Source organism: Cebus imitator, unplaced genomic scaffold (genome assembly GCF_001604975.1).
Source record: "Cebus imitator isolate Cc_AM_T3 unplaced genomic scaffold, Cebus_imitator-1.0 Scaffold144, whole genome shotgun sequence".
Lineage (NCBI taxonomy): Eukaryota > Metazoa > Chordata > Mammalia > Primates > Cebidae > Cebus > Cebus imitator.
Genome location: NW_016107459.1, coordinates 2,018,263 through 2,043,956, shown reverse-complemented (window position 1 = coordinate 2,043,956; position 25,694 = coordinate 2,018,263). Strand labels below are relative to the sequence as shown.

The following is a 25,694-nucleotide window of genomic DNA, read 5'->3' as shown; positions in this document are numbered from 1 at the left end:
CCCTTCCTTACAGGAGATGTGGAGCATTAGCCGCACTCACTGGTTGGAATGGAGTGGATGAGAAATCCACATAAAGCATCAATTGCGGTTCTGTGCACACAGTAAGAGTCAATAATAATAAATTGTTGTTTTCTGTGCTGCTGACACTTACCATTCAGTTTTTTCTTCCTTTCCCTACTCCTTTATCTCCCATGCCTACTTGTCTTCCTTTCCTTTTCTCTTCTATTATCTTTTCCCCTACCTGCTTGCTCTTCTCTTGCTCTTCAAATCCTCTTTCTTTTGCTTCATTTTACTGCCTTTTACTTTTCCTTCTTTCTAGATTCATCACCATGGGCAAAGAGTCTATAAAAACATAAGTTTTTTGGCTTAAGAAACACGCTGAAAGTTTGTTCAAGGATGAATAAAATAGAAATTTTCTTTCATCTCTTTGTATATTGATTCATTTAGCAAATAATCCTTAAATCCATCTATATAACACAATGACCCAGAGTATGTGAAGGTGTCCTCAATAAAATAACTATCTTGCTCGTAAGACAAATCAGCTACCCATGGAACACTGCGAGACAAATCAACTACATATGGAGAGCCAAAATAGAGTATAAGAAAACAATGAAAGAGGTGTCACAATGCCACATAATTGCCAAATATAAGTCCTAGACAGGAGTGCCTAAGAGGCAAGATTACTTGCAAGATTTGTGTGGCAGTCATGAGCCAGTATATTTTATGGAAATCATAAGCACCAAAACCAGGGATATTGACAGTTTTTCATTTCAATCACTCATGGTGGACACTAATGAATAGGTTAAGAGAAACACTAATTTTAAATACAAAAGAAGTGCTGGCTCTCTCTAGAAACCAGGGCTTCATAAAATATTAGTGGGTGTTTCTATTCGCTGGCAATTGTTTCTCTTTTCACCATACTCACACATCAACATTACCACATCACTCAAGTTATGGATCATCATATTTTCAACATTTTTATACTATAAAAACTCTGCCGAGAGACCTAAAAATATCTGAATAAAAAGTAAAAGCTTCAATCACTCAATCGTTTTATTTTACGTGATTCCAGACTATAACATTAAAAAAATCATGGAAAGAGTAAATATGACATACAAGTCAACAGACAACATATACATTTATATTTATTTGTTTTCTAGGTAATTAATACAGAATTATAAACCTCAGCAAGAATAATAATTATGATAGCAATTTTGGACATCACAACTATGCTCTTCAAAGTTAAAACAATAGCTAGGCTTTAGGTTTTATTCTGCCTTTGAATTTAGAGAAACTCAAAATGTTTAAATTAAAAATCTTTGAAAAACCTCTAAAACACAACTTCTTTGTAATTATTTTTAATAAAAGCAAAAACATAAGAAAAAAATTAACTTGACAAGCAAGTAACCATGATTTTAAAAATATGTAACATCAAACTGAAGCCACCGTCATAAAATAGCACAATCTCCACTGGTAGAATGATTAAAAATTAAAAATGCCTCTGTATTTAAAAATATGTAATGTGTCAATTCAGGTCCACATTGTTAGAAAGAAACTGAACCGTGGTCTCTTTGACAATAATGTCAAAGAGTCAACTAGAACTTGGCAGATTTCCAAGCTAGGAACTGTTTTTGTTTTTTTTGTTTGTTTGTTTGTTTGTTTGTTTTTTTAATTCAGCAGAGTTTCTATGAATGCTCTGCTTCACAGAATTCTGAAGCTAATAAAAAGTAGATGTTCAACTTGCCTCCACACCAAAACTTATTCTAGCTTTGCAAAGCACTCCCAAGACAGCCTAGCATATAACAGTATTTTATGTAGATTCATACATGTAAAGAAGTGACAATGAAGCCAGACAGACCAGAAACCAAATCATCATGTTTGTGCTATTCTTTTTCCCAAAAGAAAAAACCTGGAACCTCTTTGCTTCTAGTCCTTACTAGAACCATTTATAACCTCTTTGCTTCTAGTCCTTACTGTATCCTCTAATAAGATAACTGTTACAGGTAACCTTAGTTATTACTGACTTAAAAATATACAAATATATTGCTAGTTCAAATGTTTAAATATTTAAGGCATAAAATATAGTATAAATATTTTAAGCTAAACAGTATTATCAACTATTCTCATCACCAATGAGTTTAAAGGTCTATCTCTGGTGAAACAATATGGAATAATTATCACCAGCAATAAAATGAATAAGAATGAAATGTAAACATTAGGAATTTATCATAGTTTTAAGAGAAAAAACTGTAAACCAAAAAAAAAAAAAAAACTGTTTAAAATCTGCAGTGCCGATCCATGTAGCTTTTACACTTATCTGTTGTGCGTCACAGAAAAATTTTCTAAGACAGTTGCCAAAAATGATATGAATTACTAAAATTTACTTGCCCTTGCTTCTCCAAATGTATACTTTATCATGCTAAAACAATTTATATCCTTCTTGGTCAAAAATGAATAACTTAGTAACGATATATTTGAAACATCCATTTGATCTAACATCTAAATCATTACATTTATACTTTAAAGAATCATTTTGCATTTTTAAAATCTCATATTCACAAGAAAGAAATCTAGGTCTTTATAATCTATGAATTTAGAATTGTATAGGTGATACATTAATAGTAAAATAATTCACATCAAATCTATAAAAAATTAAACCATAAGACATTTACACAGCTACAACACTTAATTTTAACCATGACAGTGTTGAAAATGTGTACGGATAAACACACACTCTCCAACACATATAACACAAAAGTTAAAACTATATATATATATATATACATCATTAACTTTAAAGTAACCTAAATTACACAGTACCAGCAGAGTTCGGCTAAATGGTATTTTCTTGCCATGTAATTTTTGTAGACAAAATTTTTTATCCCCTTGAATTAGTCTACTTCACCATCTATGCCAAGAAAGGCTAAGTTCTAACTTCTTTTACTGTGCCAGAATTGGCTTTGCTTATCTTGCTTACATTTTTTGGAGGGAAAAAAAAAGTCTCTGTGAGATATAAAGCTTCTCCCACTACTCACTTTTGATTTCTGTACGCTTGATATATCGTTGCCAGGCTCCCTGGGATGAGACATGAGGAGGAGGCACAGAATTGCTAGGGGTTTCCACTAAAAAGCCCAGCACCGTAGGCAGCACTAATCCTGCACCTGTGATGTGTTATTCAGCAGTTAAGAAATGTACTCCAGACAGCGGTTGCTTAATACAGCTCAGCTGTTTTTCTCAGTACTCCCTTTGATTATAAGCTGGCAAGAGAGATTATTCCAGTCAGGCAATGAGCTATGTTCAGGACCCATGGCATATGACAGTGGAAAGGTAAAAAAAAAAAAAAAAAAAAAAAAAAAAAAAAAAAAAAAAAAAAAAAAAAAGAAAAAGAAGAAGAAAAAAAAGAAAAACGAGGGAGAGAGAAAGAAAGAAAAGCAAAATGAAAAATAATGAAAAAAATGTCACTGACCACAGTGTGTTACATAACATTTCCAGATAGTTAAAAGCTACCTCTAAGTCTACACAAGGCAGAAAAATATCTATAATGCATCATTTAAATATCTAGAAATCTATTTTATAATACCATTTGACATTCAGAATGTTATTTCAATATGCAATATCTTAAGTTGATCTTAAAATAATCACAATTTCACAAACCAATCAACTACAGAAACATTTAGAAATCTTTCATTACAGAAGTTTACCTTTACTAAATGTCAAATTCCTTTTAAAATTTGGAAAATTTCAAAATGTTTGCAAAACTGAAGACCAAATGAATGCCATTGTTTCTTTTTATTAAATCTAGCATATCATTAGACTTGATTCATTAAAAATTTTGATATAAAATTTATATTTGAGATGCCACTATTCATCATATATGGTTAAAACCGAATGAAACATTAGAGCCAACTTAAAGTTGCTAACAAGCCCAAATTGATTTAAGAAATATTTATCATACACAAATATTAAGAAATGTTTATCATGCACAAATATTTCAAAGTACTGTATGCAAAGCATTTTGGGCTCAAAGAGTTGAAGAAGAAATGGCCACTATGTTCATGAACCTTAAAATCTATTTGGAGAGTGTGGCACAAGTTGACAATTTTGTTGTTGTTCTTTTGTCATAAAAGGTCTGCTGATAGTTCACCCACACCAAAAGTTTCACTCTGTTTCCTTTTATACTATATATAAACAGAAAATCAAGTGTCCTCCAAGCTAGTAGCTGTGCCACTTTAAACAAATAACCTAAAACCTTATCCAAAAAACAGATACTCTTCCTAATAGCAGATGGTTAAAAACAAACCAAATACGTTCCTCTATATACACAAAAAGCTGAAATGAAGGAAATGCATCAATTCAAAATGTAAATATAATTTAAATATATATATATATTAAAGAACATGTTAAATATTTTAGGTTATTTTTGTTATTGCTGTTTATATACTAATTCCCTACTAGCCAAGAAGTATATTAAAAATTTTGTTAGAAAAAAATACACATAGGATATGTATTAAAAGCAATAGGGTCAAAAGAAATTCCTGTGTACATAAGAACATTCTCTCTCAACAAAATTTGACAATTCTTAGAGTTTTCCCTTGTAGTCTAACACCTGTGTTAGAGACAATACTACATTTCAATTTCCAAGTAACACTCCTGAGGCTGACTAAAAGAAGAACGGTATTCAGGAGGTGTGCTGTAAGATGTTTTACTAGTATTTGCCTAACTCTTTCTATTAATCTATATCCAAAGTAAAATAAGACAGTTGAATTGAAAACTGGATATGTCTAAGACTAGAGTTCATAGAGTTTTGATAATTTATGACAAATCTTTTTTCTGGAAATTATATTTAATAGGCTGAAATACTGAACTACCATTTACTTAGCTTTGATTTGTAGGAATAAGCCTGCCAAAGGACCATCTTGTTGAATTCTGGGCAGAAACACTGAGGAGAGATCTGAATTGAAACCATGTTATTATAATAATCGTGTTATCTTCAATCTGGGCATGGCACACACAGGAACATTCTGGCCTGATGCTGCTCAAACTGTCCCTCTTTCGATAAACAAATGGCTTCAGTTTTCAAAACATTCTCCAAAAGCACTTTTGTATTCTTATTTTTTAATTGTATAACACCCATTACACCCCTCAGTGGTCCAGTTTTTAAAAGCCTTGTTAATTTTACCTTTAAATTTTCTTTCTTTATATTCTTTTATCCAATTCATATCTTCTCATTTATGCTGGTCATGTTCTCACCCATAAATTCTACTCTAAGGTCAAAATGTTTCCTTCCTCCTCTTTTAAATAACTGTCAATATGAGCTCTCACAATAAATAAACCAACACCAAAAAAGAGCATAAAGCCTGCGTCTGAGATACTACATGAGAAATAATTACTCTCACAGACCCTATCTTCAGATATTTCTGTTTTAAGCCACACCAACATAAGGTAGATGTATTTGTGTGTGTTATGCTTTTCAACCTTAAAATATTTTTAAGGAGTTGCCTGTATTATCTTAAATTTCAGTATGTGAGTGATGTAAAAATAAATACATTGTATTTAAATGACCAAATGATCCCAAACAATCATAATACTAATATGGGGGTAAAGGAACGTAGCCATCTTAATGGCCACTTCAATCAGAATTTTCCACATTCTAAAAGAACATATGAGAGCAAACAGAGTATTTTACCAAAATGTATTCAATGATACTTCAGTTATAAAAACTATTTCCTAGATTTACCTACAGAATGCTCCATCGTCTATGTAAAAACCCAGCGCATAATTAACGGTTGGCAAAACTTGTCAGTTTTAACTCTTATGGTCAAGTCTGTTGATCTTCACTAGGAGTCTCACTGTTGTGTTTTTCCTTCTTTCCTCTAAAGAAAAATCATAATGACCTTTCAAAATGAATAGACCCCATTTATGGCAAATGATCAGTTAACAATGGAAGTTTTTTAGTTTCTTTCTTTCTTGGGTAACAAAAAACACTCCCTTTTATTATTAAGCCCATAATAACTATTTGGTAGTAATACAAATATTTCCTAGTGGCTCCCATTCTCTAGCAGCAAGTCAAACAGCCCCAAGAGAAAAGTATAAAATTGTGCTAATTATGAAATAACAGATAATCTGGAATAAAACAAATCCCACTAGGATCATTACATCCTAAAAGTTCTTTGCCCCAGCCTTAGAACATGGCACTTTTGAGCATGCTAAAATCATGACAAGGACATATTTCTCTTCTCAATTCACACCAATAAAGGGGTGGGGGGGAGGCCTTGTCCTATACGGACCATTAGAACAATCTACCCACCCCCAACTGTGCCAGGCTCCTGCCTTTGTGGAGTTCAGTGTCTCCTCACTGGCAGGAAAGTATAAGCAGAGAGATCATTAGTTATGACAGGGAGACTCTAACTGATAATATTGACTCACTTCAGGAGCTATTACACTATAAACAGTGTGCTGAAAGCCATTTATCTGCATTTTAGGATAAACAGCAGCAAAGTCTCAATTAAATAGATTGCAAGAAATAAGCCGCTGATGTCAAACCAAGTGAAGTTTAATTTTGAAAAGAAAAATCTGTGAATGTAATAAAAATCAATGTGAGATGTCAGGGATGTTAAAACATAAAATTCAAGATTTTATAAGATAAACATAATTTATAACATTTTTAAAGATCAGCTTTTTTGATTATCAAAGTTATTCCACACTACTTTGAAGTTCAAAGTAAATTTACTAAAACTTGACATTCTCTTAAAAGACAACATTTATGGTACTACTGGTACGGAGCCAATGTATGCTATCAAGGAAAGCTTTCTCACTATGTAAAAGGTGAAATTCAATTAGGTCTGTTTCATCACTTCTATTCTTACACAGAAACATTCAGGAGAGATCATTTCTCTCCTTTTCTCTCTCTCTCTTTTTTTTTTTTTTTTGTTTGTTTGTTTTTGTTTTTTGGAAACAGGATTTCACTGTGTTGCCCAGGTTAGAGTACAGTGATGCAGTCACAGTTAACTGCAGCCTCAATCTCCCATGGTTAAGTAATCCTCCCACCTCAGCTTCCCTAAATACCTGGGACTATAAGCATGCACCACCATGCCTGGCTAATTTTTCTATTTTTTTGTAGAGACAGCATTTTGCCATGTTGTCCAGGCTGGCCTTGAACACCTGGACTCAAGTGAGTCACACGCCTTGGCTTCCCAAAGTTCTGGGATTACAGGTGTGAGCCACTGCACTGGGTTGAGAGATCTCTTCTAAATGACTCCCTTCAAGAAGAAAACACAAGTGCCACTTTACATCTAACTGTAAACACAGCGTGCATGCACATGTGTGCACAGACACACACATCTATCTCTAGCATGTTAAAATGCTTCAAGGAAAACACTACATAATTAAATATAATCTATCATGAAACCATAGAGGCTTTATTCCACAATTGATTAGAAGGATATGAGACAGTTCATGACCAGCCTGGCCAACATGGTGAAACTCTGTCTCTACTAAAAATACAAAAATTAGCCAGGTGTGGGGTGCAAACTGTAATCCCAGCTACTCCAGAGGCTGAGGCAGGAGAATCACCTAAGCCTGGAGGTGGAGCCTGGAGTGAGCTGAGACTGTGCCACTGCACTCCAGCCTGGACAAAAGAGTGAGACTCTGTCTCAACAAAATAAAAAGAGGATATGAGACACACCAAGGTCTTTACTGCAAGGACCATATATGGGTAAAACACAACGTTTAGCATTTATTTTTCCTACTTGTCAGAAAACAAATCAAAATCCTCTTTTTCATTCATCCAAATGTCAGAAGCTTTTCAAAACAATTTTGGAGTCAGAGAACACACAGGTGTGTGTTATGTCAACTACTGAAAGTAAATAAAGGTTAGCCTGGAATCTGATCTCTCCACGGACACATTCTTGTGGGTATTTTACAAATGCTCCCTGAAGGAATATTACACTAATGCTGACTAATTTGTAAAGCATTCCAAATCTCATTAGATCTATTCCTTAACAATACTGTTAAAAGGCATGATCTCTACTAACATCAAACTCACTGCCACTTCTTAGTAAATCTTTAATGTTTTCCCCAATATTAACTCCTCTGTTCTATTTCACTGACAATACAACAGGTTGAACAACAATAAAATAGTCAATATCAACACATATAAGTTGTTGTCATGTCATGAAAACTATGACAACCCACAAAAAATTAAACGTTAGGTTATCAGTAACAAAAGCTTAAGAATAACTGGTTCGCATTCATAGCTACTGTTCTTAAGAAAACCATTGCATATTTTGACTACTGTGTAACAAGTCCAGCACAGAAAGATGGGAGTAGTACTTTCATATCTGAAATTACCAGTGTTCAAGCTAAAAGCTGTTTCTGTCATTCAAAACCTCTATTAAACACAAATAACAACAAACATGGCATGTTCATAATCTTTAAAAAAACAGGGACAAGAAAGGAACTCTTGCTATCAAATGACTGGGTTCAATCAAGATTAGAAAAATTCTTAGGCGGAGGTTGCAGTGAGCCAAGATCCCACCACTGCAATCCAGCATGGAAAACAAGAGCAAAACCCTGTCTCAAAAATAAAAAATAAAAAAAATAAAAGAAAGAAAAAAATCTTCCCACCAATAAAATGACCTAATAGTCATAGATTTATAAATATGTTTATTAATGATCCAGAATATACCAGTTTATACCTTTAAAATTCATTGTCAATCATGTTAACATTCAAAGATTTTGTATTTCTATAAACTCTCCTTTTTAGACACACACACAGATACACACACACAAATATGTCCACAATGAGGGTCAACAGGTAACAAATTATTCCTACAAAACCTGTCTCTTCCTGCCAAATGTTCGTAACATTTCCTAAACCTCACAAGTAACTTGCTACTGGACAAATCTTCCAGCTAATGATCAAAAATATAAAACTTCAAAACATTTTTTCCTTTTTCTAAGTTCATAAAATGCCTGAATGCTCATGCCCCAGAAAGAGCTAATGCACAAAACAGGATATACTACAGCACTCTCAAGTTCTGCTGCAACATCAAGACTGGCTGATAGCTTTGCTTATGTCTTTCCTATCTACACGTATCAAGGTTCCCAGCATTACTTTCCTCCTCACAAACAGCAAACCCAGAGGCCTTCATTACTAACATTCCACAATGCATGGGGAAAGCAAGTTGCGGGGCAGGGAGTGGTGCAAGTGTCTCTCTATCTGAGTGAATGTGCAGAATATCTTTTCGATCTGAGATCCTTTCGGCCTCCTGCTTGATTTCTTGTCTTCCAGTGGTTTCTCAAAACTTCAATATTCTTTGAGACCCAGATGTCTCTTTTCTTCTCTCCTGCACACACTGAGGGGACAGGAAACAGCAGGTGTGAAATGTCTCTGTTTGCCCCTCTTGACTTCACAAGCAACTCCTGTTTGAGAACTTTCATCCTTGCTTTCTGTCTCAGGGGAGTCTGGTCTCCTGGATCCCATCTCTTCTCACACACCCAGAAGGACAGCCACGGCCACAGTCCCTCTCACAGAGGATGGCTTACTTTGATACATTCCTTCTTGGGTTATGATCAAAGAGTCGTTTTCTCAACCTAGATCAGCCTGGCTAAAGAAGGGTTTTACAACAAAGAGAAAATGAGTGTATGGGGGAGAAAGGGCAAGACAACTCTGAGAGGGAAACCCGAGATGCCTGTGCTTAGGCCTTCATGTCTAAACGTAAAAACTTATATACAAAACATGTAACCGGGCACCATCTCTTTCAATACGCCAAGTCACACATGTAACAGGATAACCAGACTCCAATCAGGTATAGCAATCATGGTTTCTAGCTCTAGCTATGCTACCGATTCAGAACTCTCCAGAATGTCTTGGTTAGAAACTGGCAGAGTGATGATTCACCAAATAAGACTCAGGTAGTAAACACAGATTCTCAAGATATGTTTGTTAAGGTAATACTGAGTAAATGAATTAGATTATAGAAAAGACTTAGACAAACATACCCGCCGAGATTAGGAATTTAGTGCAAGGGAAATGTCCCTGAGTCAACATCATAATGTGGTAATGCCACATGGGGATTGCTTTTCCCATGACCACATTCCCTGGATGGGTAACAAAGAGGGTGATAACAGATGTTTCTAAAGAAAGGAATCATGTGCACAAAGTAGTGGCTACTCTGGTAACTTCAAAATATTCCAAAACACTATAACATGTTACACCTCTAACCACTTCCAACTCTACCCGTACCTAAAACAAAATTTGGAGAAAGGACAGCTAACCTGCTGTTGCCTAATATTATAACTAGCTATGGACAGGAGAGAGAAAAATGAATCAGAACCTGCCCTGGCCACAAACATAGAAAATCATTTACATGAAAAATATGTATATATACATACACATATACATATATATACACACATACACACATGTATATATACATGCATATATGTGTAAATGTATATTTATAAAGATATGTATAGATCATGTACATAGAGTACTGAATATATATAAAGATATATATAAGAATATATGTCTGTATATAAAGAGATATATATCTGATAAATTAGATATTAATATATGTATGAATGTCACTGATTTCACCTAATTTCAGGTCGATTTTAAGGGTAACATTTACTTTTACATATTTAGGGAATATTACATACACAGAAAGTTATTTATGAGTTTGCATTAATGACTTTACTAAGAAAGGGATTTGAAAGGACTGAAACAAGACTTTATCATCTTAGAGAAAGGGGGAAATGTCAGGACATCCAGCCAAAAGTGAATAGTTGTGAATTTCCAAATTTAAACTAATCACAGAGTAATGTGGAAATAACTTGCATTTCCTTTGAGCTTATTATCTACAAAATACATATAATTACATAAAACTGTATTTTACTCTAATACTACACCATTAACTCAAGTAATTTTGTTTTTAATTCTACTTAGCAATAGCAAAATGGGAAGAAATTATAAAGAAATACACAAAAAAAGAGATAAGCATTACGGAGTGATTATAGAGTCGTGAACCAAAACCTTAATACCATCCTCTATGAGGTATCTTTGGGTTGCAGGTGAAGCATCTGCATGCACAGTATAATACTAAGAAGCACCAAAAAACAATGTGTTATCCTGAAATCCGATTAGGCTGCTCTGAGGAGATGAGTTGTCTGGCCCTGAATATTATAAGCACTTTCCTGTTCCAAATATTTCCAGTTTCTTTTGCTTTTTTATTACAGCAGTAAGTCTCTTCCTTTCCCGTCCAACATACATACTCCCTTTTTAAATCACTTCAGCTAAACTTCTAACTCTTGAGCTTCTAAGGTTTGAAAAAATCTGTGAATATTTATTTTTTTCTGTAACAAAAATCAGCCTGTAGCCATTGAAGATTATGGTTATTTAACATGATTATGATATTTACCATAATCTTTTTGTCTTTATCATCTGTTTTTGTTATCATGGGCATCTTTGTGGAACAGATAAGGATAGTTCTTGCCAAAGAGGCTTGAGCTCTTTTGGTGTGGTCAAGCAAAAAATAAAAAAGAAGAAATGCTTAACAGGACTCCAATGATTATGTTTAAAAATACTTCCAGCTGCAAAGCAAGTAAAGGGTCACACTGCTGTACCTGGGTGCCCTGAGTTACTTTATCAATAAAATGAGGTTGTGGGAAGATAAATTCTCTAACCTCTCTTGTACTTCAAACATACTATGATTCTATGTAACTTCTGCTTTTCTTAGATGTACTCTTTTTTTTCAAAACTACAGCATGAAAAAAGGGTACTGAATATTACGTTAATAAAACAAGGATTCCAGATCTGCCATTTACTAGTTTGTGACCTTAAGCAAGTTCTTAATTTCCTTTGGTCTCAAACCCTGCACAGCAACAGTACTTATACTTCCTTGAGTTTGGGAGATTAAACAAGATGTAATAATTTATCCCCTATTACATTTATAAATCTTACTTCACGTAATCCTCAAAATACTTCTGCCACGTGAGTGTTACTACTCTCATTTTAGAGATGACGGGGGCACTAGAGCTGGAAGAGGTTATGTGCCTGAGTGCAAACTACTGAGCAGCAGACAAGGTGGAAGGAAAGCTCTGGGCTGTGTGACTCAAGAGCAGTGATTCCTCTAGATAGCAATTCTCAAATGTTTTGTTCTTGGGACCATTTCACATTGTTAAAAATGATTGAGGATACAAAATTTTCTGTGTGTCTGATTACAGTTTTCAATATGTTAAAAATTAAAATTGAACAGTTAAAAATAGGAACAGTTTATTGTTTAAAATAACAAAACAATTATATTTTAACATATTTTCAAGGAGACAGTGGCATTGTTCTGCATTTTTGCAAATCTCTTTAATGTCTAATTTACTGGATGTTTGCTTCTGCACTCAATCTGTTACAACATGTTGTTGAGGTCGACATATTAAGAACAATTGGTCCCACACAGTTATGTAGTTAGAAAGGAGGCTATTTTAATAGCATTTTCATGAGTGGTTAGTCTTTAATACACACTAAAATTGGACAAGAGGGGGTCTTTTAAAAGTTACAACATAAGATCTAAAACCCTATCAATGAAATTTTCATATTCTGATAAAAGCTACTGTCCATCTTGTACTTTAAACTGATCTTTCACCTATGCATGAATATGAAACAATAGGGACTGGTCATCTGAAAAAAAAAAATGTTTGGTCCATTCAGTTATACAGAACCAGTACGTAGATACAAGTTTTATAAAATCCTAACTTTTGCATGAAAGTTTGAGTTTTATCATTAGCATTAAATACGGTCAGCTGTTTTCCTTGAACTGGCAGGCTCCATTCATTCATTTTTGAGAATATGTCTGCAAATACCCAAGTCTGAATAACCATAGTTTTTCTGTCAGTCACTCTTTCTAGTAAAAATTGTGTTTCATGAAGTCTCAAGACAACTGTATTAGTCCGTTCTCATGATGCTAATAAAGACATACCTGAGACTGAGTAATTAATAAAGGAAAGAGGTTTTATCTCACAGTTCAGCATGGCTGAGGAGGCCTCAGAAAACTTAAAATCATGGTGGAAAGGGAAACAAACACATCCTTCTTCACATGGCATCAGCAAGGAGAAGCACCAAGCAAAAGACAGAAAAGCCCCTTACAAAATCATTACATCTCATGAGAACCCACTCACTCTCACAAGAACAGCATAAAAGTAACCACCCGTGTTAATTACCTTCTACCAGTCCCTCCCATGACACATGGGGATTATGGCAAATACACTTCAAGATGAGATTTGGGTGGGGACATAGCCAAACCACATCAACAACCATTAATCCTCAGTTGCTGAAGAATTTTGTTATATATACTTCATATTTTTTCAAATGGAATATTAAAAAGACATTTACAGAGAGGTTGAGACTTAATAAAATTAATCATTTCTACTGATTCATTAAGGATATTCTTAAATGAAGCTTCATTTTCTTTCTTTGATTGGTTAATTGGGTGGTTTGGTTGGCTGTTTTCACTGTGGGTGTACTGCAGTGAAGAATACAAGTATAGTTTGGTTCCTGCTGTGATTTGTACTAAGGCTCTATCCATTATTATCATCTGTGCAAATGTTAATAAAACACATTAATATTACTATGTTGGCAAATCATACTTTGAAAACTGACATAATAGGTGACCAACTAACAGTACATTCGAGATAATAAAGTTTATAAATATTTTAGGCTGAGTGTGGTGGCTCATGCCTGTAATCCCAGTACTTTAGGAGGCTAAGGTGGTGAATCACTTGAGGTCAGGAGTTTGAGACCAGCCTGGCCAATATAGTGAATCTCCATCTATACTGAAAATACAAAAATTAGCCAGGCGTGGTGGTGAGTCCCTGTAATCCCAGCTATTTGGGAAGCTAAGGGAGGCGAATCGCTTGAACCCAGGAAGCAGAGTTTGCAGTGAGTGGAGATTGCACCACTGCACTCCAGCCTGGGCGACAGAGCAAGACTTCATCTTAAATAAATATTTTAAGATAAGCTAAGGCATTTTTGCCATGATGGAAGAGAACAGAGTAAGTAAAAGAGATGATTTGTTTAAAAAAGAAAACAAATAAAACATAATTTTTGAACCTCTTGAGATCTAAACATAGCTTTTCATTTGTAGTTTAAATGCTTTTATTTGTAAGTGGCACAATTAAACTCCTGAGGCTTCATTTTTTTAACCTAGGGAGGGAATATGTTCTCTTTCCGGGTCCACAAAGGGGTGTAGTTTTAAGGGCAAGAACTTCCCAGCACCATGTCTCCTTCTCATCTCTCTCCATCGGGAGATTTAATGGTCTCTGTTTTAATTTTCACAAGTGCGGGAAGAATCAAAAAGTCAATCACTTCAGTGGAAGTTCTCAGGAACTCCTTTCATTGGCCAGAGGTCTTGGAGAAGGTGGGGGTTTCTTGCAGGTTAAAAGTCCCCTTCTTCCACACCCCTCTGGACTCCATATTTGGAACCCCTTCCACACACCATCTCCCTCGTGTGGAATTTTTCTTATTCTTTTTTTCCTCTTTCTCTACCTAAATCACTTTTCTGTAACACTTTTTGGGTCCAGTATTTACTTTACAAATGCACCTGCTGTGGTCCCCTCTCTCATTCTTTAGAAATCGGAGACCAAGAACTTACAACATTCTCTCGGGGGAGCTGCCTCCCTGGCACCCCAAAATCCAGTTACACTAGCACCACTTAGATTCATTCAGTTATGAAATATTGGCAAATACTTGGGAAAAGAATAAATGAATCATCAATATGAGAGTAAAACCAGCACATACAGAAAGTTCACATTCTCAGGAAAGTAATTTTAAAAAGAAAAACTTTCTCAAATGTGGTACAAATCAGACTTGGCTGATTTTTGCTTTTGGTTTGCCCATTTGATAGCTTTTGCTTTGGGTTGTAAATTATCATGGGCAGAATTGTTTCTTCTGCTTTTTTTTTTTCACACCTGAACACTGAAGAGTTGATTATATATATTGAGGCAAGCTTTTCCCTAACTTTATGTTTGTTAATATCTTGATTCGAACTTAGCTCTTGATTTCCAAACACAAGTCAGTTTTTCTTACACGCTGCAGGAAACTGTTAATTCTGAAAGATGTGATACACTAATCAGAGCTTCTTTTCCCACCTGAAATTATTAAATGGAGACGCTCTGAAAGTATCTTTCTTATGTGATATCTTAAATGTGGAACTACTTCACACTCTACATGAAATATTTAGAATATCCAAATTACAATAAAAACTGCATGAGACCAAGAGTTAGGTCCCCTTGGCTGCCTGCCACATCCTCAGCATTCAGAGTCATGTGAGGTACCTGGCAGGCACATGATCAAGTTTTCTTGAGATACACAGGACAGCTTCCCTATTATGAAGGCGTCATGGATCATCTAATAAGACAAAAGGGACAAACACCATTACCTCACATGTATTTATGATATGTCTCTATCTCAGTTCCGTGTATTTTCTATTGTGATTGCCATTTGATAAAATCTCTGCTTTTTAAAATTGGAAATGAAAGGAGAAAATGCAGCTGGGTTTTCCTAACACTTCCTCTTCCCTCTGACATAATTTTTAAACTAAAGAAATACAGATTTTGGTTGTGTACAGTGGCTCATGCCTGTAATCCCAGCATTTTTGTGAGGCCAAGGCAGGTGGATTACCTAAGCTCAGGGGCTCCAGACCAGCCTGGGCAACATGGTGAAACCCTGTCTCTACAAAAAATACAAAAATTAGCCTATTTGGTGGCATGCTTCTATGGTCCCAGCTACTCTGGAGGCTGAAATCGGAAGACTGCTGGAGCCCAGGAGGTTGAGGTTGAAGCTGCAGTGAGCTGTGATTGCGCCACTGCACTCCAGCCTGGGTAACACAGCAAGACTCTTGTCTCAGAAATAGTAAGGAAAAAAAAAGAAATACACATTTTGACAGAGGCATTTTGTATAAATTATGTTTTAGATAAATAAGGAGTGAAACTTGGGAACATGAGTGTGACAGGAAGGTTCTGAACATAATCTCTAGTACCAATATAACCACGATAGCACCTTACAGAAGAAAGTGCATGGGCTAGGCTAATTAGCTGTATGCCTCTGAGCAAATGCAAGTTTCCCTGGACCTCAATTTCTTCATCTTGAAAACAGGGGTAATTATGTTTATTTCTCACATGGCTGTTGCGAAGATTAAATGAAGTACGATATAAAGCACTTAGCACAGAGCCCAGTGCCTGAGATACAGAAAATGACCAATAAATTCATTTATCAGAAATACATGACTGAAAACCAGTCAGTAAAGACTACAAGGTTCATAGCACAAAAAATAATATGTTTCACTGCAACTACATATGTATAAAGCCATTACCAGAATTTAGAACTAATTTAAAAATATATGCCAGTTAAAAATATGCACAAGACTACTTCCCAGAGTGTGATAGATGACCTCCCAGTATTTACCACTGATAATACCCACTGGTACCTCTTTATATTTTAAATTTTTAGCTAATTTAAGCTACTTTCTACTTCGTTGTATCATTTCACTACTTAGAAGACAATCCTGTGGGAATTCTATAGTCATGGCTCCTGCTGGTACTGATAAGTATCTGTGGCACTGCATAAAGAACCAAACTGGAGAACAGCATCCATCGCAAGAAGCTTACCCATGTTACTTATTCATATTTACAGCTGCTTAGTGCACTATATCAGCTTGGCTTTACAAGCAATACATAAATGTATCTTAAAATGGTATGCTGTGTGTGCCATATTCAATTCACTTTATAAGCTACTCCCAAAGCTAGATGATATTAGCTATTATTTCAAACAATATATTTGCACTGCATCTTGTATTTTGCAAGATACTTACATTAATATATGTGTGTATGTTAAACAGGTTCAGACACACATACATATTATAGCATCTTCACAGAGGGTTAACTAGGTTTTAAAACTGGCATATATTTAATCATTTACCTCAGCTTTTCCATGACAATATAATCATGTAAAGCCAGTTAAATAACTTTACTAAATTATAATTTACCATCCTTTGATAGAAAGAGAATATACAGGAAATAACACATTCACTTTAAAATTTATGAAGACAATCTATAAATTCTATGTAGATAGTGGCATGTCAACAAACCGTTAGCAAAGTGCTGTGTACTTTGCTCTTGGTATGCCTCAAGCAAGTAAATAATAATTCCTGAAATAATCCATCAATGAAAGAAGGAAAACTACTATTTACTGTGCCTACATCAGGTGAAAACTGTTCTAACAGCTTTCACATGTTTTCATGTAACTCTTAACAGAGCCTGACAAAATACACACAAGTATTCCTGTTTGTCTAAATGACTGAGACCAATATAATATAGTGTCTTAGGGTGGAGCTAAGATGCTCACCACTCCACATTACCACCTTACCAAATCATTCCATAATAGTAATACTACTACATCACCATCAGCAGGCGTATGTACATTTGATTTCTCTTTTTCCCAGTAGAAAGCATAGGTATCCCTGTGTCTTCCATGTTCCCTTAACACAAAATACAAGCTATTGGCTGGAATCCTTCCTTTCTACTGCTGTTATCCCTGTCCCTAACCAATGCTAGCAAAATACTCTGATCTCCTTCCCACTTCTATCATCTAGTATTTGCACTGCTGCCTTCTAAAGATAACAACACACGTGTGCATGCTTGTAAAGCGAAAAAACTAAAGCAAAATAAAAGTCTCTAACAGATCCAAATTTCTTAGGAAAGCATTTAATGTTCTCCATGAATGGATTCAACCCTTCATTCCAGCTTCATCTGCTCCCTATCCATACCTTATTCTAATTAGATGTACTGTGTCTGTTGTATTCCCATGTTTTTGCTTATAATATTCTCCCAGCCTGCAACAGCCTCCCTCTCCTTCCCCATCTATGTTACATTTTCCCATCAGAAGAATGTGTTTCTTTTTTGATGTTTCCACAGAATTTTACCGTATTATATATTTTACTCTACCTTAGTTGCACACATATGTTCTGGCCTACCAACTATCTCCCTCTTCTTGCAAGTAGCATAATTTATTTATATATTAATCACCCCACTGAATACTTGGATAATTAGCTGTGTGACCTCAGACAATTTACTTAACCTCCATGAACTTTCATTTCCTCATCTGTAAAATGAGGATAATACTACTTACATATGTAAAATGCTTTCAGTACATAGAACTGTTTGCTTCATATAAGTGTAAACAATTTATATACTACTACTATTACCTACATTCTTCAAACAAAGGACTTCATTGTTTGATGTTAACTGGCTCACATATGCATCCAACTCTAATTTTTAGCCTTGCAAATTTTTGGAAAAAAAAATTAACTTTTTAAGTATGAAATGTTTTAAAGGACTAGATTATAACTTTTTATAGTAGTTTTACATTAGCAAATACATACATTATTATAATGGACTAAAAATGACAAGCTAACAATATAAGACCAATCTCAAGTATAATACTAATAAAGCTGGAATGGATTTCTAAAGAGCACTAATTAAGCTCATCTTTTCAATCAAAGCACCAGTTCTTCCTAAAATTGTACTACACATACACTGAAATGAGGGTGGTAAGTCAAGGTAGGACTCTCAGGAAGAGATAAGCTTATTTACTGAACACTTCCATTTCTGAATACAATTTAAAAACTATTTTTGAATGTCTTGTGTACGTTTTACTATTTACACATAAAATAGGCCTGTTTTATAGTTACAGGATATTCACAGTTCAATACCTGGGTCTTCTCTTCTTTCTTTCTTTGCACTAAACAAATTAACAAGTCTGATCCTTCAGCCCAACTAGAAAAAAAAGAATGGACATCAGGTTTGTGACAGTGGCTGTATGAAAGGGGAAAGAAAGCTATGGAACTCCTGAGTTGAGAGAAAAAAGCCTTACAGTAATATAAACTGAAAAAAAGACCAATTAGTACCATTGTACCTGAGTGCCTACTTGGAAATGGGAAAATAACTGACTGTGTTTTATAAAGTCTTTCTACTCCAAACTGAGGACTACATGGGTAAGAATTATAAAGGCAAATTTCATAACCATCAAAACTGGGCATAAACACTAAAGTACACAATGGCTATTAAATGATACAGGATTATATTCTAATTTTTCATTAAAGTCATACTACTAATACCACTAATATATCATATACATACAACATGTGAAAATAAAGTACCACTATGATGCATCTAAGACTTAAGACTAACTCATAGCAGGTTCACTATTAACTGCCTAAAAATCGTTCACTTTCCAATAGAAGATAATTATTAGACGTGAAAGTTCACTTAGTTACTGTGAAACAGATCCAGTACCTTTTGTATAGACTCTGAGAAGAACAGATGGTGAAAATGGTAAAGGAAACTATGCCTAATTATTATTAAATTTATGAGGCTTGTCTTAAAGATAAGGTTTGAGTTAAATAATAGCTATCATCACTGTAGAAAGACATATTTAATCTTATGACCTACAGTGTGTAAAGTAGGATGGTAAATTACTTAAGAATAAGTGGGATGTTCCTTAGAGGAATACATTTATCAACAAGACTACAAATTTTTGACTTCCAGGTCAGTGCCTATTTCGGCAAATGTTAAGCCTCATGGAAAAAGAAATACGCAGATACATTATTTACTTCTTTGCTCATCCTAAAACATACCTCTATTTCATATTTAAAATAATCATAAGCAGGCATGTAGCTTTGTAACTTTTCTATCTGATTTCAGGTCCAGGTATTTTTTTAATTTCCATTACCAAACTTGGGTCCAGGTATTTTTTTTTTTTTTCAGTTCCCATTACTAAATAACAGTGATTTACCTAGAGTAGCAGCAAAAAACTGCATAACTACTCTAGCTCCAATACACTTTGTTTACTTTAGCAATTTTTCATTCATAAAAGACCGTGCTTTTGAAAGTGACTGAATATATATTTAGGCATCCCTATATTATGTGTATCCTATTAGAACCAAGAGAACAGCTGCAGTCCAAGGTAGCCGGAAGTGGTAGGATGGGGCCTTGTGGTCTTCAAAAAAAGAATGGCAAAAAATGAAAATGAAGAAGAAAACTAAAATGCTACCCATCAGGAGTAAGGATTCAGTAACTATTTCTGTGCACCCCTCCACCCTCAGTAAGGAGAAAACAAAGACCTTTCCAAGTGGGTCCCACAGGGCCAGAGTGTGTGAATTCAAAGGAAAGATTTCTCAAGGCAGAGAAAACCAGCGTTCCCAGCACTAAGTATTTTTCGTGTATTAACTCAGTTGTTTGTTCCCATAAGCTTGTGGAATGTGTAGTAGCATCTTTTCCATATTGCCATACAGAAACTGAGGCACTAAGAACTTGCTCAAGGTCACAAAGCTAAGAAAGAGCTGCAATAGAGATTTAAACACAAAAAGTGACTCCAAAGCTTGATCTAACCACTATGACATGCCATATGAAAACAGGATTTCCAAGTATCTTCAGAAAAAAACACTTACCAAGCCAAAGGTCAATGCAAAATTAAAGTCATCATATAATAAATATGTCTATATTATTCAAATTCCTACCTAGGATCACTTTTAAAAGACACTCAGTTATTTGTAGAGTGTTTCTCTTGACAATTCCCAACAAGGAAAGAGAGATGTGAGTTTCTATGCCAGCACATTCTGCTTTGTTCTTAAAAGTGTTTTTATCTTTCTTTCAAAGTGAATTTTAATGAGTCCTTAATTATCAAAGGACTTCATAAATATTCATTAGTCATTAAGAGAAGTCCTGTTTCCCGTTTCTAAAAACTGAGAGAGAAAACAGTTAAGACTTTAAAGTGGAGTAGGCATGAAGAAAGATTAAGTGGAACTGTAAACATTTGGTTTTATATTAGATGTTTAATGAAAGGCTCAAATCATTAGAACACTTCAATTCTCAGTGTGGAAATACTTTTTTTCCTTAACAATAAGTTATCCAGAGTATCATTTCTGTTGGTGATATTTTCTTCTTTTCAATCCCTCATCCAATTCTGAAGGATCCAAAACACTTCACTTTTTATGATGCCTTCTGCACCACTGAACAGTAAAATGGTTATGATGTCGGGAGGAAATGATTTTGATCTAAATCAACAAGACAAGCCATGCTCCTACGAAAGTGCCATAAACCTTTTTCATAAAAAAAGGGTTTTCACACTGGATCTGTGTCTTCAAAGAAAACATTCACCAAAATGTTGCATTTTACATCAGTCCTACACAGCTGTCAGGATAATATCACACAGATAAACTTTTCTTTATGAAGTCTCAGCCTTGAATTTTTTCCTAGTTGCCAAAACAGGGGAGATGCCCAGAAGATATCATGGCAATTCCGTGTTCCCAAGGTCAGCAGCCTAAGAAATGCAAATGGCTTGGCAAGTCAAATATTAACTTACTGAGAACAAATCTCTCCAAAGCCCACTGCTTCTAAATCACTGCTGAAAAGGATCTCTGGAAAATAGCAAACTATATTTGCTATTTCTAGCAATGATTTTCCCCCCTAATCTCTTAGAACTTTTGTCTCCCTAACCAAGAAACATAACAGATAGGTTTTTATAAAGATACCTTCATAAAAGACTCTCAACTGTGAAATAGCTTCCTTGTCACTATCATGCACCCAAAAGCAAGGGATATATCACATTGGTCAAATCTGAAGAAAATAAAAGATAAATATTAACTCAAGAAAATGAATATGCTTATTTAATAGATTCCTACTTCTGTAATTTCCAATACAAACCAAATTCAGAATACTTAAATCATTTTAATTTTTTTAAACTTTTAATTTAAAATGATTAATGAAATAATTTGCTTCTTCACTGTTTATTACCACCTTCCAAATAAGTATGTATGGTGATATAAACAAAATTTAAGAAGGATAAAACTAAAATGCAAGTGTATAGTTTTCTTAATGGCTGTTTAATGGAAGTTCAGAGTAAGAAATCAAATTTGAATCCCATGTAGTCGGTTTCAATTTATATGAAAAATATCATGGTGAAGAACACAACTATTTAAGACTTGTATTTTTCCTTACTGTATAAAACTTTATTCTAGTCTCTGTTAGGAGTTACCTGACACTTGTCTTCTACTTCATTAGAACACCCAAAATGTCTGACCTTCTTGCTTAATCCATAGAGCTAAGCCTAAAATGCTTCCTGACTGAATAAATAAAATTAGTTATTGTGATGGTTAATTATGTGCATCATCTTGACTGGGATACATGGTGTCCAGATATTTGCTCAGACACTATTCTGAGTGTTTATGCAAGGGTGTCTTTGGATGAGATTAACATTGAAATCTATAGACTGGGTAAAGCAGATTGCTCTCCCTACTATGGGTGAGCCTCATCCAATAAGTTGAAGGCCTGAATTGAACAAAAATGCTGACCCTTTCTCTAAGTAAGAGAGTCCTGCCTTACTGACTTCTGCATGAGTCGTTTCCTTCCTTCGCACTCAAACTGAAACCTTCCCTCTGCCTAGGTCTTGACTTTGCTGGCCTTCTGCCTCAAACCATGCCATCTGATTTCCTGGGTCTCCAGCTTGCCAAGTGCAGAACTTGGGACTTGTTAGCCTCCAGAATCATTTGAGCCAATTCCTTATAATAAATCTCTTTACACCCACACCCACACCCACACACACCCTTATTGGCTGTCTTTCTCTGGAGAACCCCAACTAATAGTCCCCCTTTACAAAGTTTCATTAAATAACCAGGCTTTTTAAAAACAAATACAAAGGGTTAATTAAATCTGAACTATCTCAGGCCCTTGAATTATGGTTTTCATTATTTCTTCCATTCAAGAAAGCTACAACTGTAATTTCATTGTCAGCAATACAATTCAGCGTTCATATATATATACACAGATACAGATACACACACACACACACACATTCATAATTTATGCTTTATTGACTGCAATTTTGGCAACGTAGCCCATCATACCTCTGTAACCTACTGAGTATCCAACGTGAGCTCAGACTGGCAAATCATTAATATCTTCTTAGTGTACTGCAAAGTATTGGTATGAGATTAAACAGCAAGGATTAAATCCAAATAAGTCAAAGATTTAATCCACAGCTACGGTATACTCACCAACTAAGAGATGATTACTGATCAGAGTGATTTTTGTTTTCATTTAGTTTCTATAAATTTCTTTGGGCAGCGTCTTTCTCATACCTATCCTCTATTGGCCCAGAGATGGGTATATAATAATCTTTTCCAACAGTATTGCCCCCTTGAGAAATCAAATTGTTTAACAAATTTGTAAGTTGAAGACCAGTTCAAGATGCTTGACTCTCTTCTACTAAATAAGGTAATAAAATCACCAGAGGTATGAAACCTATTGGCAAAACCCTATGCTTCAAAATATATAAAATATGTGTTGGTGAAGAATACAACAATTAAAATTTTTATGTTATGAGACAGATAGATGCATACCAAAAATCGTACTTGAAACATTTAGACATTTTTCATAACATGAATTCTGAGTGTTTTAATAAAGAACATACTCATTTCTAGCAAAGGAAAGGAAGAAGAAAAGGAACTTCAACATGTTTTTAAGAAAAGGAAACGGCTATGAAAGCACAATAAAGAGTTTGAGGATAGCAGTACACGCTAAAGGTAAATTCCTTGTACTCTGGAGATACTCAGGCACTTTGTCTAAGATAAATGACTTTTTCTTTCAAAATGGACCAATATATATATTTTTTAAATTTCTCATGGTTTTCTTTCCCTGTTTTTTAAATAATCTAGAAAAGAAATAGTGGCAATGATTAAGAACTTTTATGCTCCTGCAGAAACACAGCGAGTTACATGTGAGTTTTCCTTGTTTGCTTTTTGTAAGATCACTAGTCTACTCAAGGCACCACTCCCTCACTAGGCACTAGTTTACCCAGTATCCTTTTCCTGAGCTCTAGGCCAGCACACTCAACTGACCATCAGGCTTAGTCTAAGTGACACTAAGAGGTCTGAAAAGTCAAACTCAACAAACTTTCAAATTACTCTTCTTTTTCATGAAGCCTTTCCACCCTATCCCATTCCTTCCAAAATCTGCTTCTTCAGTATTCTCTCTGATAAACGCCACAGCCATCCACCTGGCTGCCAAAGTAAAACACCTGAGTCTTCCTATATTTCTTCTGCGCTAATATTCATTATCCCTAATCCATCAACAACTCAATCACTTTAGTCTTCTATATTTTTCTGTAATCCTTCCTCCTCTCTCCATTAATGCTGTTAAAAAGATGCCAAAAGGAGGCTCTCATCATTTATTACCTGGTTGATGGCACAGCCTCCTAGTTTCTACTCTATAACTTTAGCCTTCTTTACACCACAGTCCAAATCACAGTTTCTAAAATACTCATTCATTCATCTACTTAACAATTGCTTAATGAGTACCTTCCAGGTACCAGGCTCGGTCCTAGGCCCAAGGACATAGCAGTAGAAAGAAACAGACACAAAAATTCCATGCCCTCACAGCTCAGTCACCAGAGAAAAAGAGACAGTAAATTAAAAACAATGAAGAACCATAAATTATGCTAAGCACTTTGGAGAGAAATAAGTAGGAAATGGGACAAGGTTTATTGGGAGTGGTAATGGTTTTAAAGAGAACAGATAGAATTTCCTCCATGTAAAAGTCGGTTTTGAGAAGGGAGAGATGAAGAGAGTGAGTTGTGAAGAAAAAGGGAAAGTGTTCTAGACAGAAGGAGTATCAAGCAAGAGCCTTGAGGTAGAAGTGCACCTGGCATTCTTGAAGAGTAACAGGTGCCAGTTTGTCCAGCAAGAGGAATAGGTACGGGGTAAGGTCAGGCAGGAAATGGGGAACAGATCCTCACCGGCCTTTTTGAAAACTTCTACTGCTTGCCATTCTATGCTAAGAATAGACCATAGAGAGCAAAAACCAAACCTGCGAGCCATTCAGGAGATTGTTGTTATAATTAAGGCAAACACTGACTGTGGTTTGGACATGGGCAGTAGTGGTGGAGGTGATGGGAAGTGGTCAGATTTGAGATATACAATAAGTCCTCAATAGTGTTAGCAGGTTCTTAGAAATTGCAATTTTAAGCAAAACAATGTATAGCAAGTCCACAAATAATGTGATTTCCCACTGGTAAAAACCTAAGCTTCGAAATATATGTCACTATAGTGACATGATATAATAGAGTTCCATTACAACATGGATGAAAAAAATTGGTTTCATGTCATTCTACTTAAAGTGACAGTTTCCAAAGCCTATCAACAACATTAAATGAGGACTTATTGTATTTTGAAGGTACTTCATAATTTTGCTTCCCCCAGAAAGTGAAGCCTAAGACAACTGCTTGCATACGGTGAGTTTATTTGGGAATGACATCCCAGGAAGTTGAAGCATGCAAGTGGAGTTGTGAAAGAAGGAAGGAAACAATAGCAATTCAGGTGTAGAAAGGTCAAGAGAGATCAGGACCACCCTAGCCAAGATGGTGCAACCCCATCTCTAATAAAAATTTTAAAAAATTAGCTGGGCGTGGTGGCATGCGCCTGTGGTCCCAAATGCTCAGGAGGCTGAGGTGGAAGAATTACTTGAACCCAGGAGGCAGAGCTTGCAGTGAGCCGAGATTGTGCCACTGCACTCCAGCCTGGCAACAGAACAAGACTCTATCTGAAAAGGGGAGACTCTGTCTGAAAAGGGGAAGGGAAGAGGGAAGGGAAGAA

At 35.2% G+C, this 25,694-nt stretch overlaps 1 protein-coding gene across 4 annotated transcripts in view; it reads right to left on the bottom strand.

Annotated features, from left to right (window-relative positions):
* The window catches only part of BMPR1B (bone morphogenetic protein receptor type 1B), a 398,407-nt gene that overhangs the window by 57,751 nt on the left and 314,962 nt on the right, over nt 1-25,694 (bottom strand). Inside the window, exon 1 of one of the 4 annotated variants that reach the window (XM_017542434.2) lies at nt 3,036-3,286. The exons of the other annotated variants lie outside the window; for them this stretch is intronic. The gene's annotated coding sequence lies outside the window, so the exon portion shown is untranslated. Of the gene's footprint in view, nt 1-3,035; nt 3,287-25,694 lie in introns of those variants that run through there. 4 annotated transcript variants of the gene reach the window in all.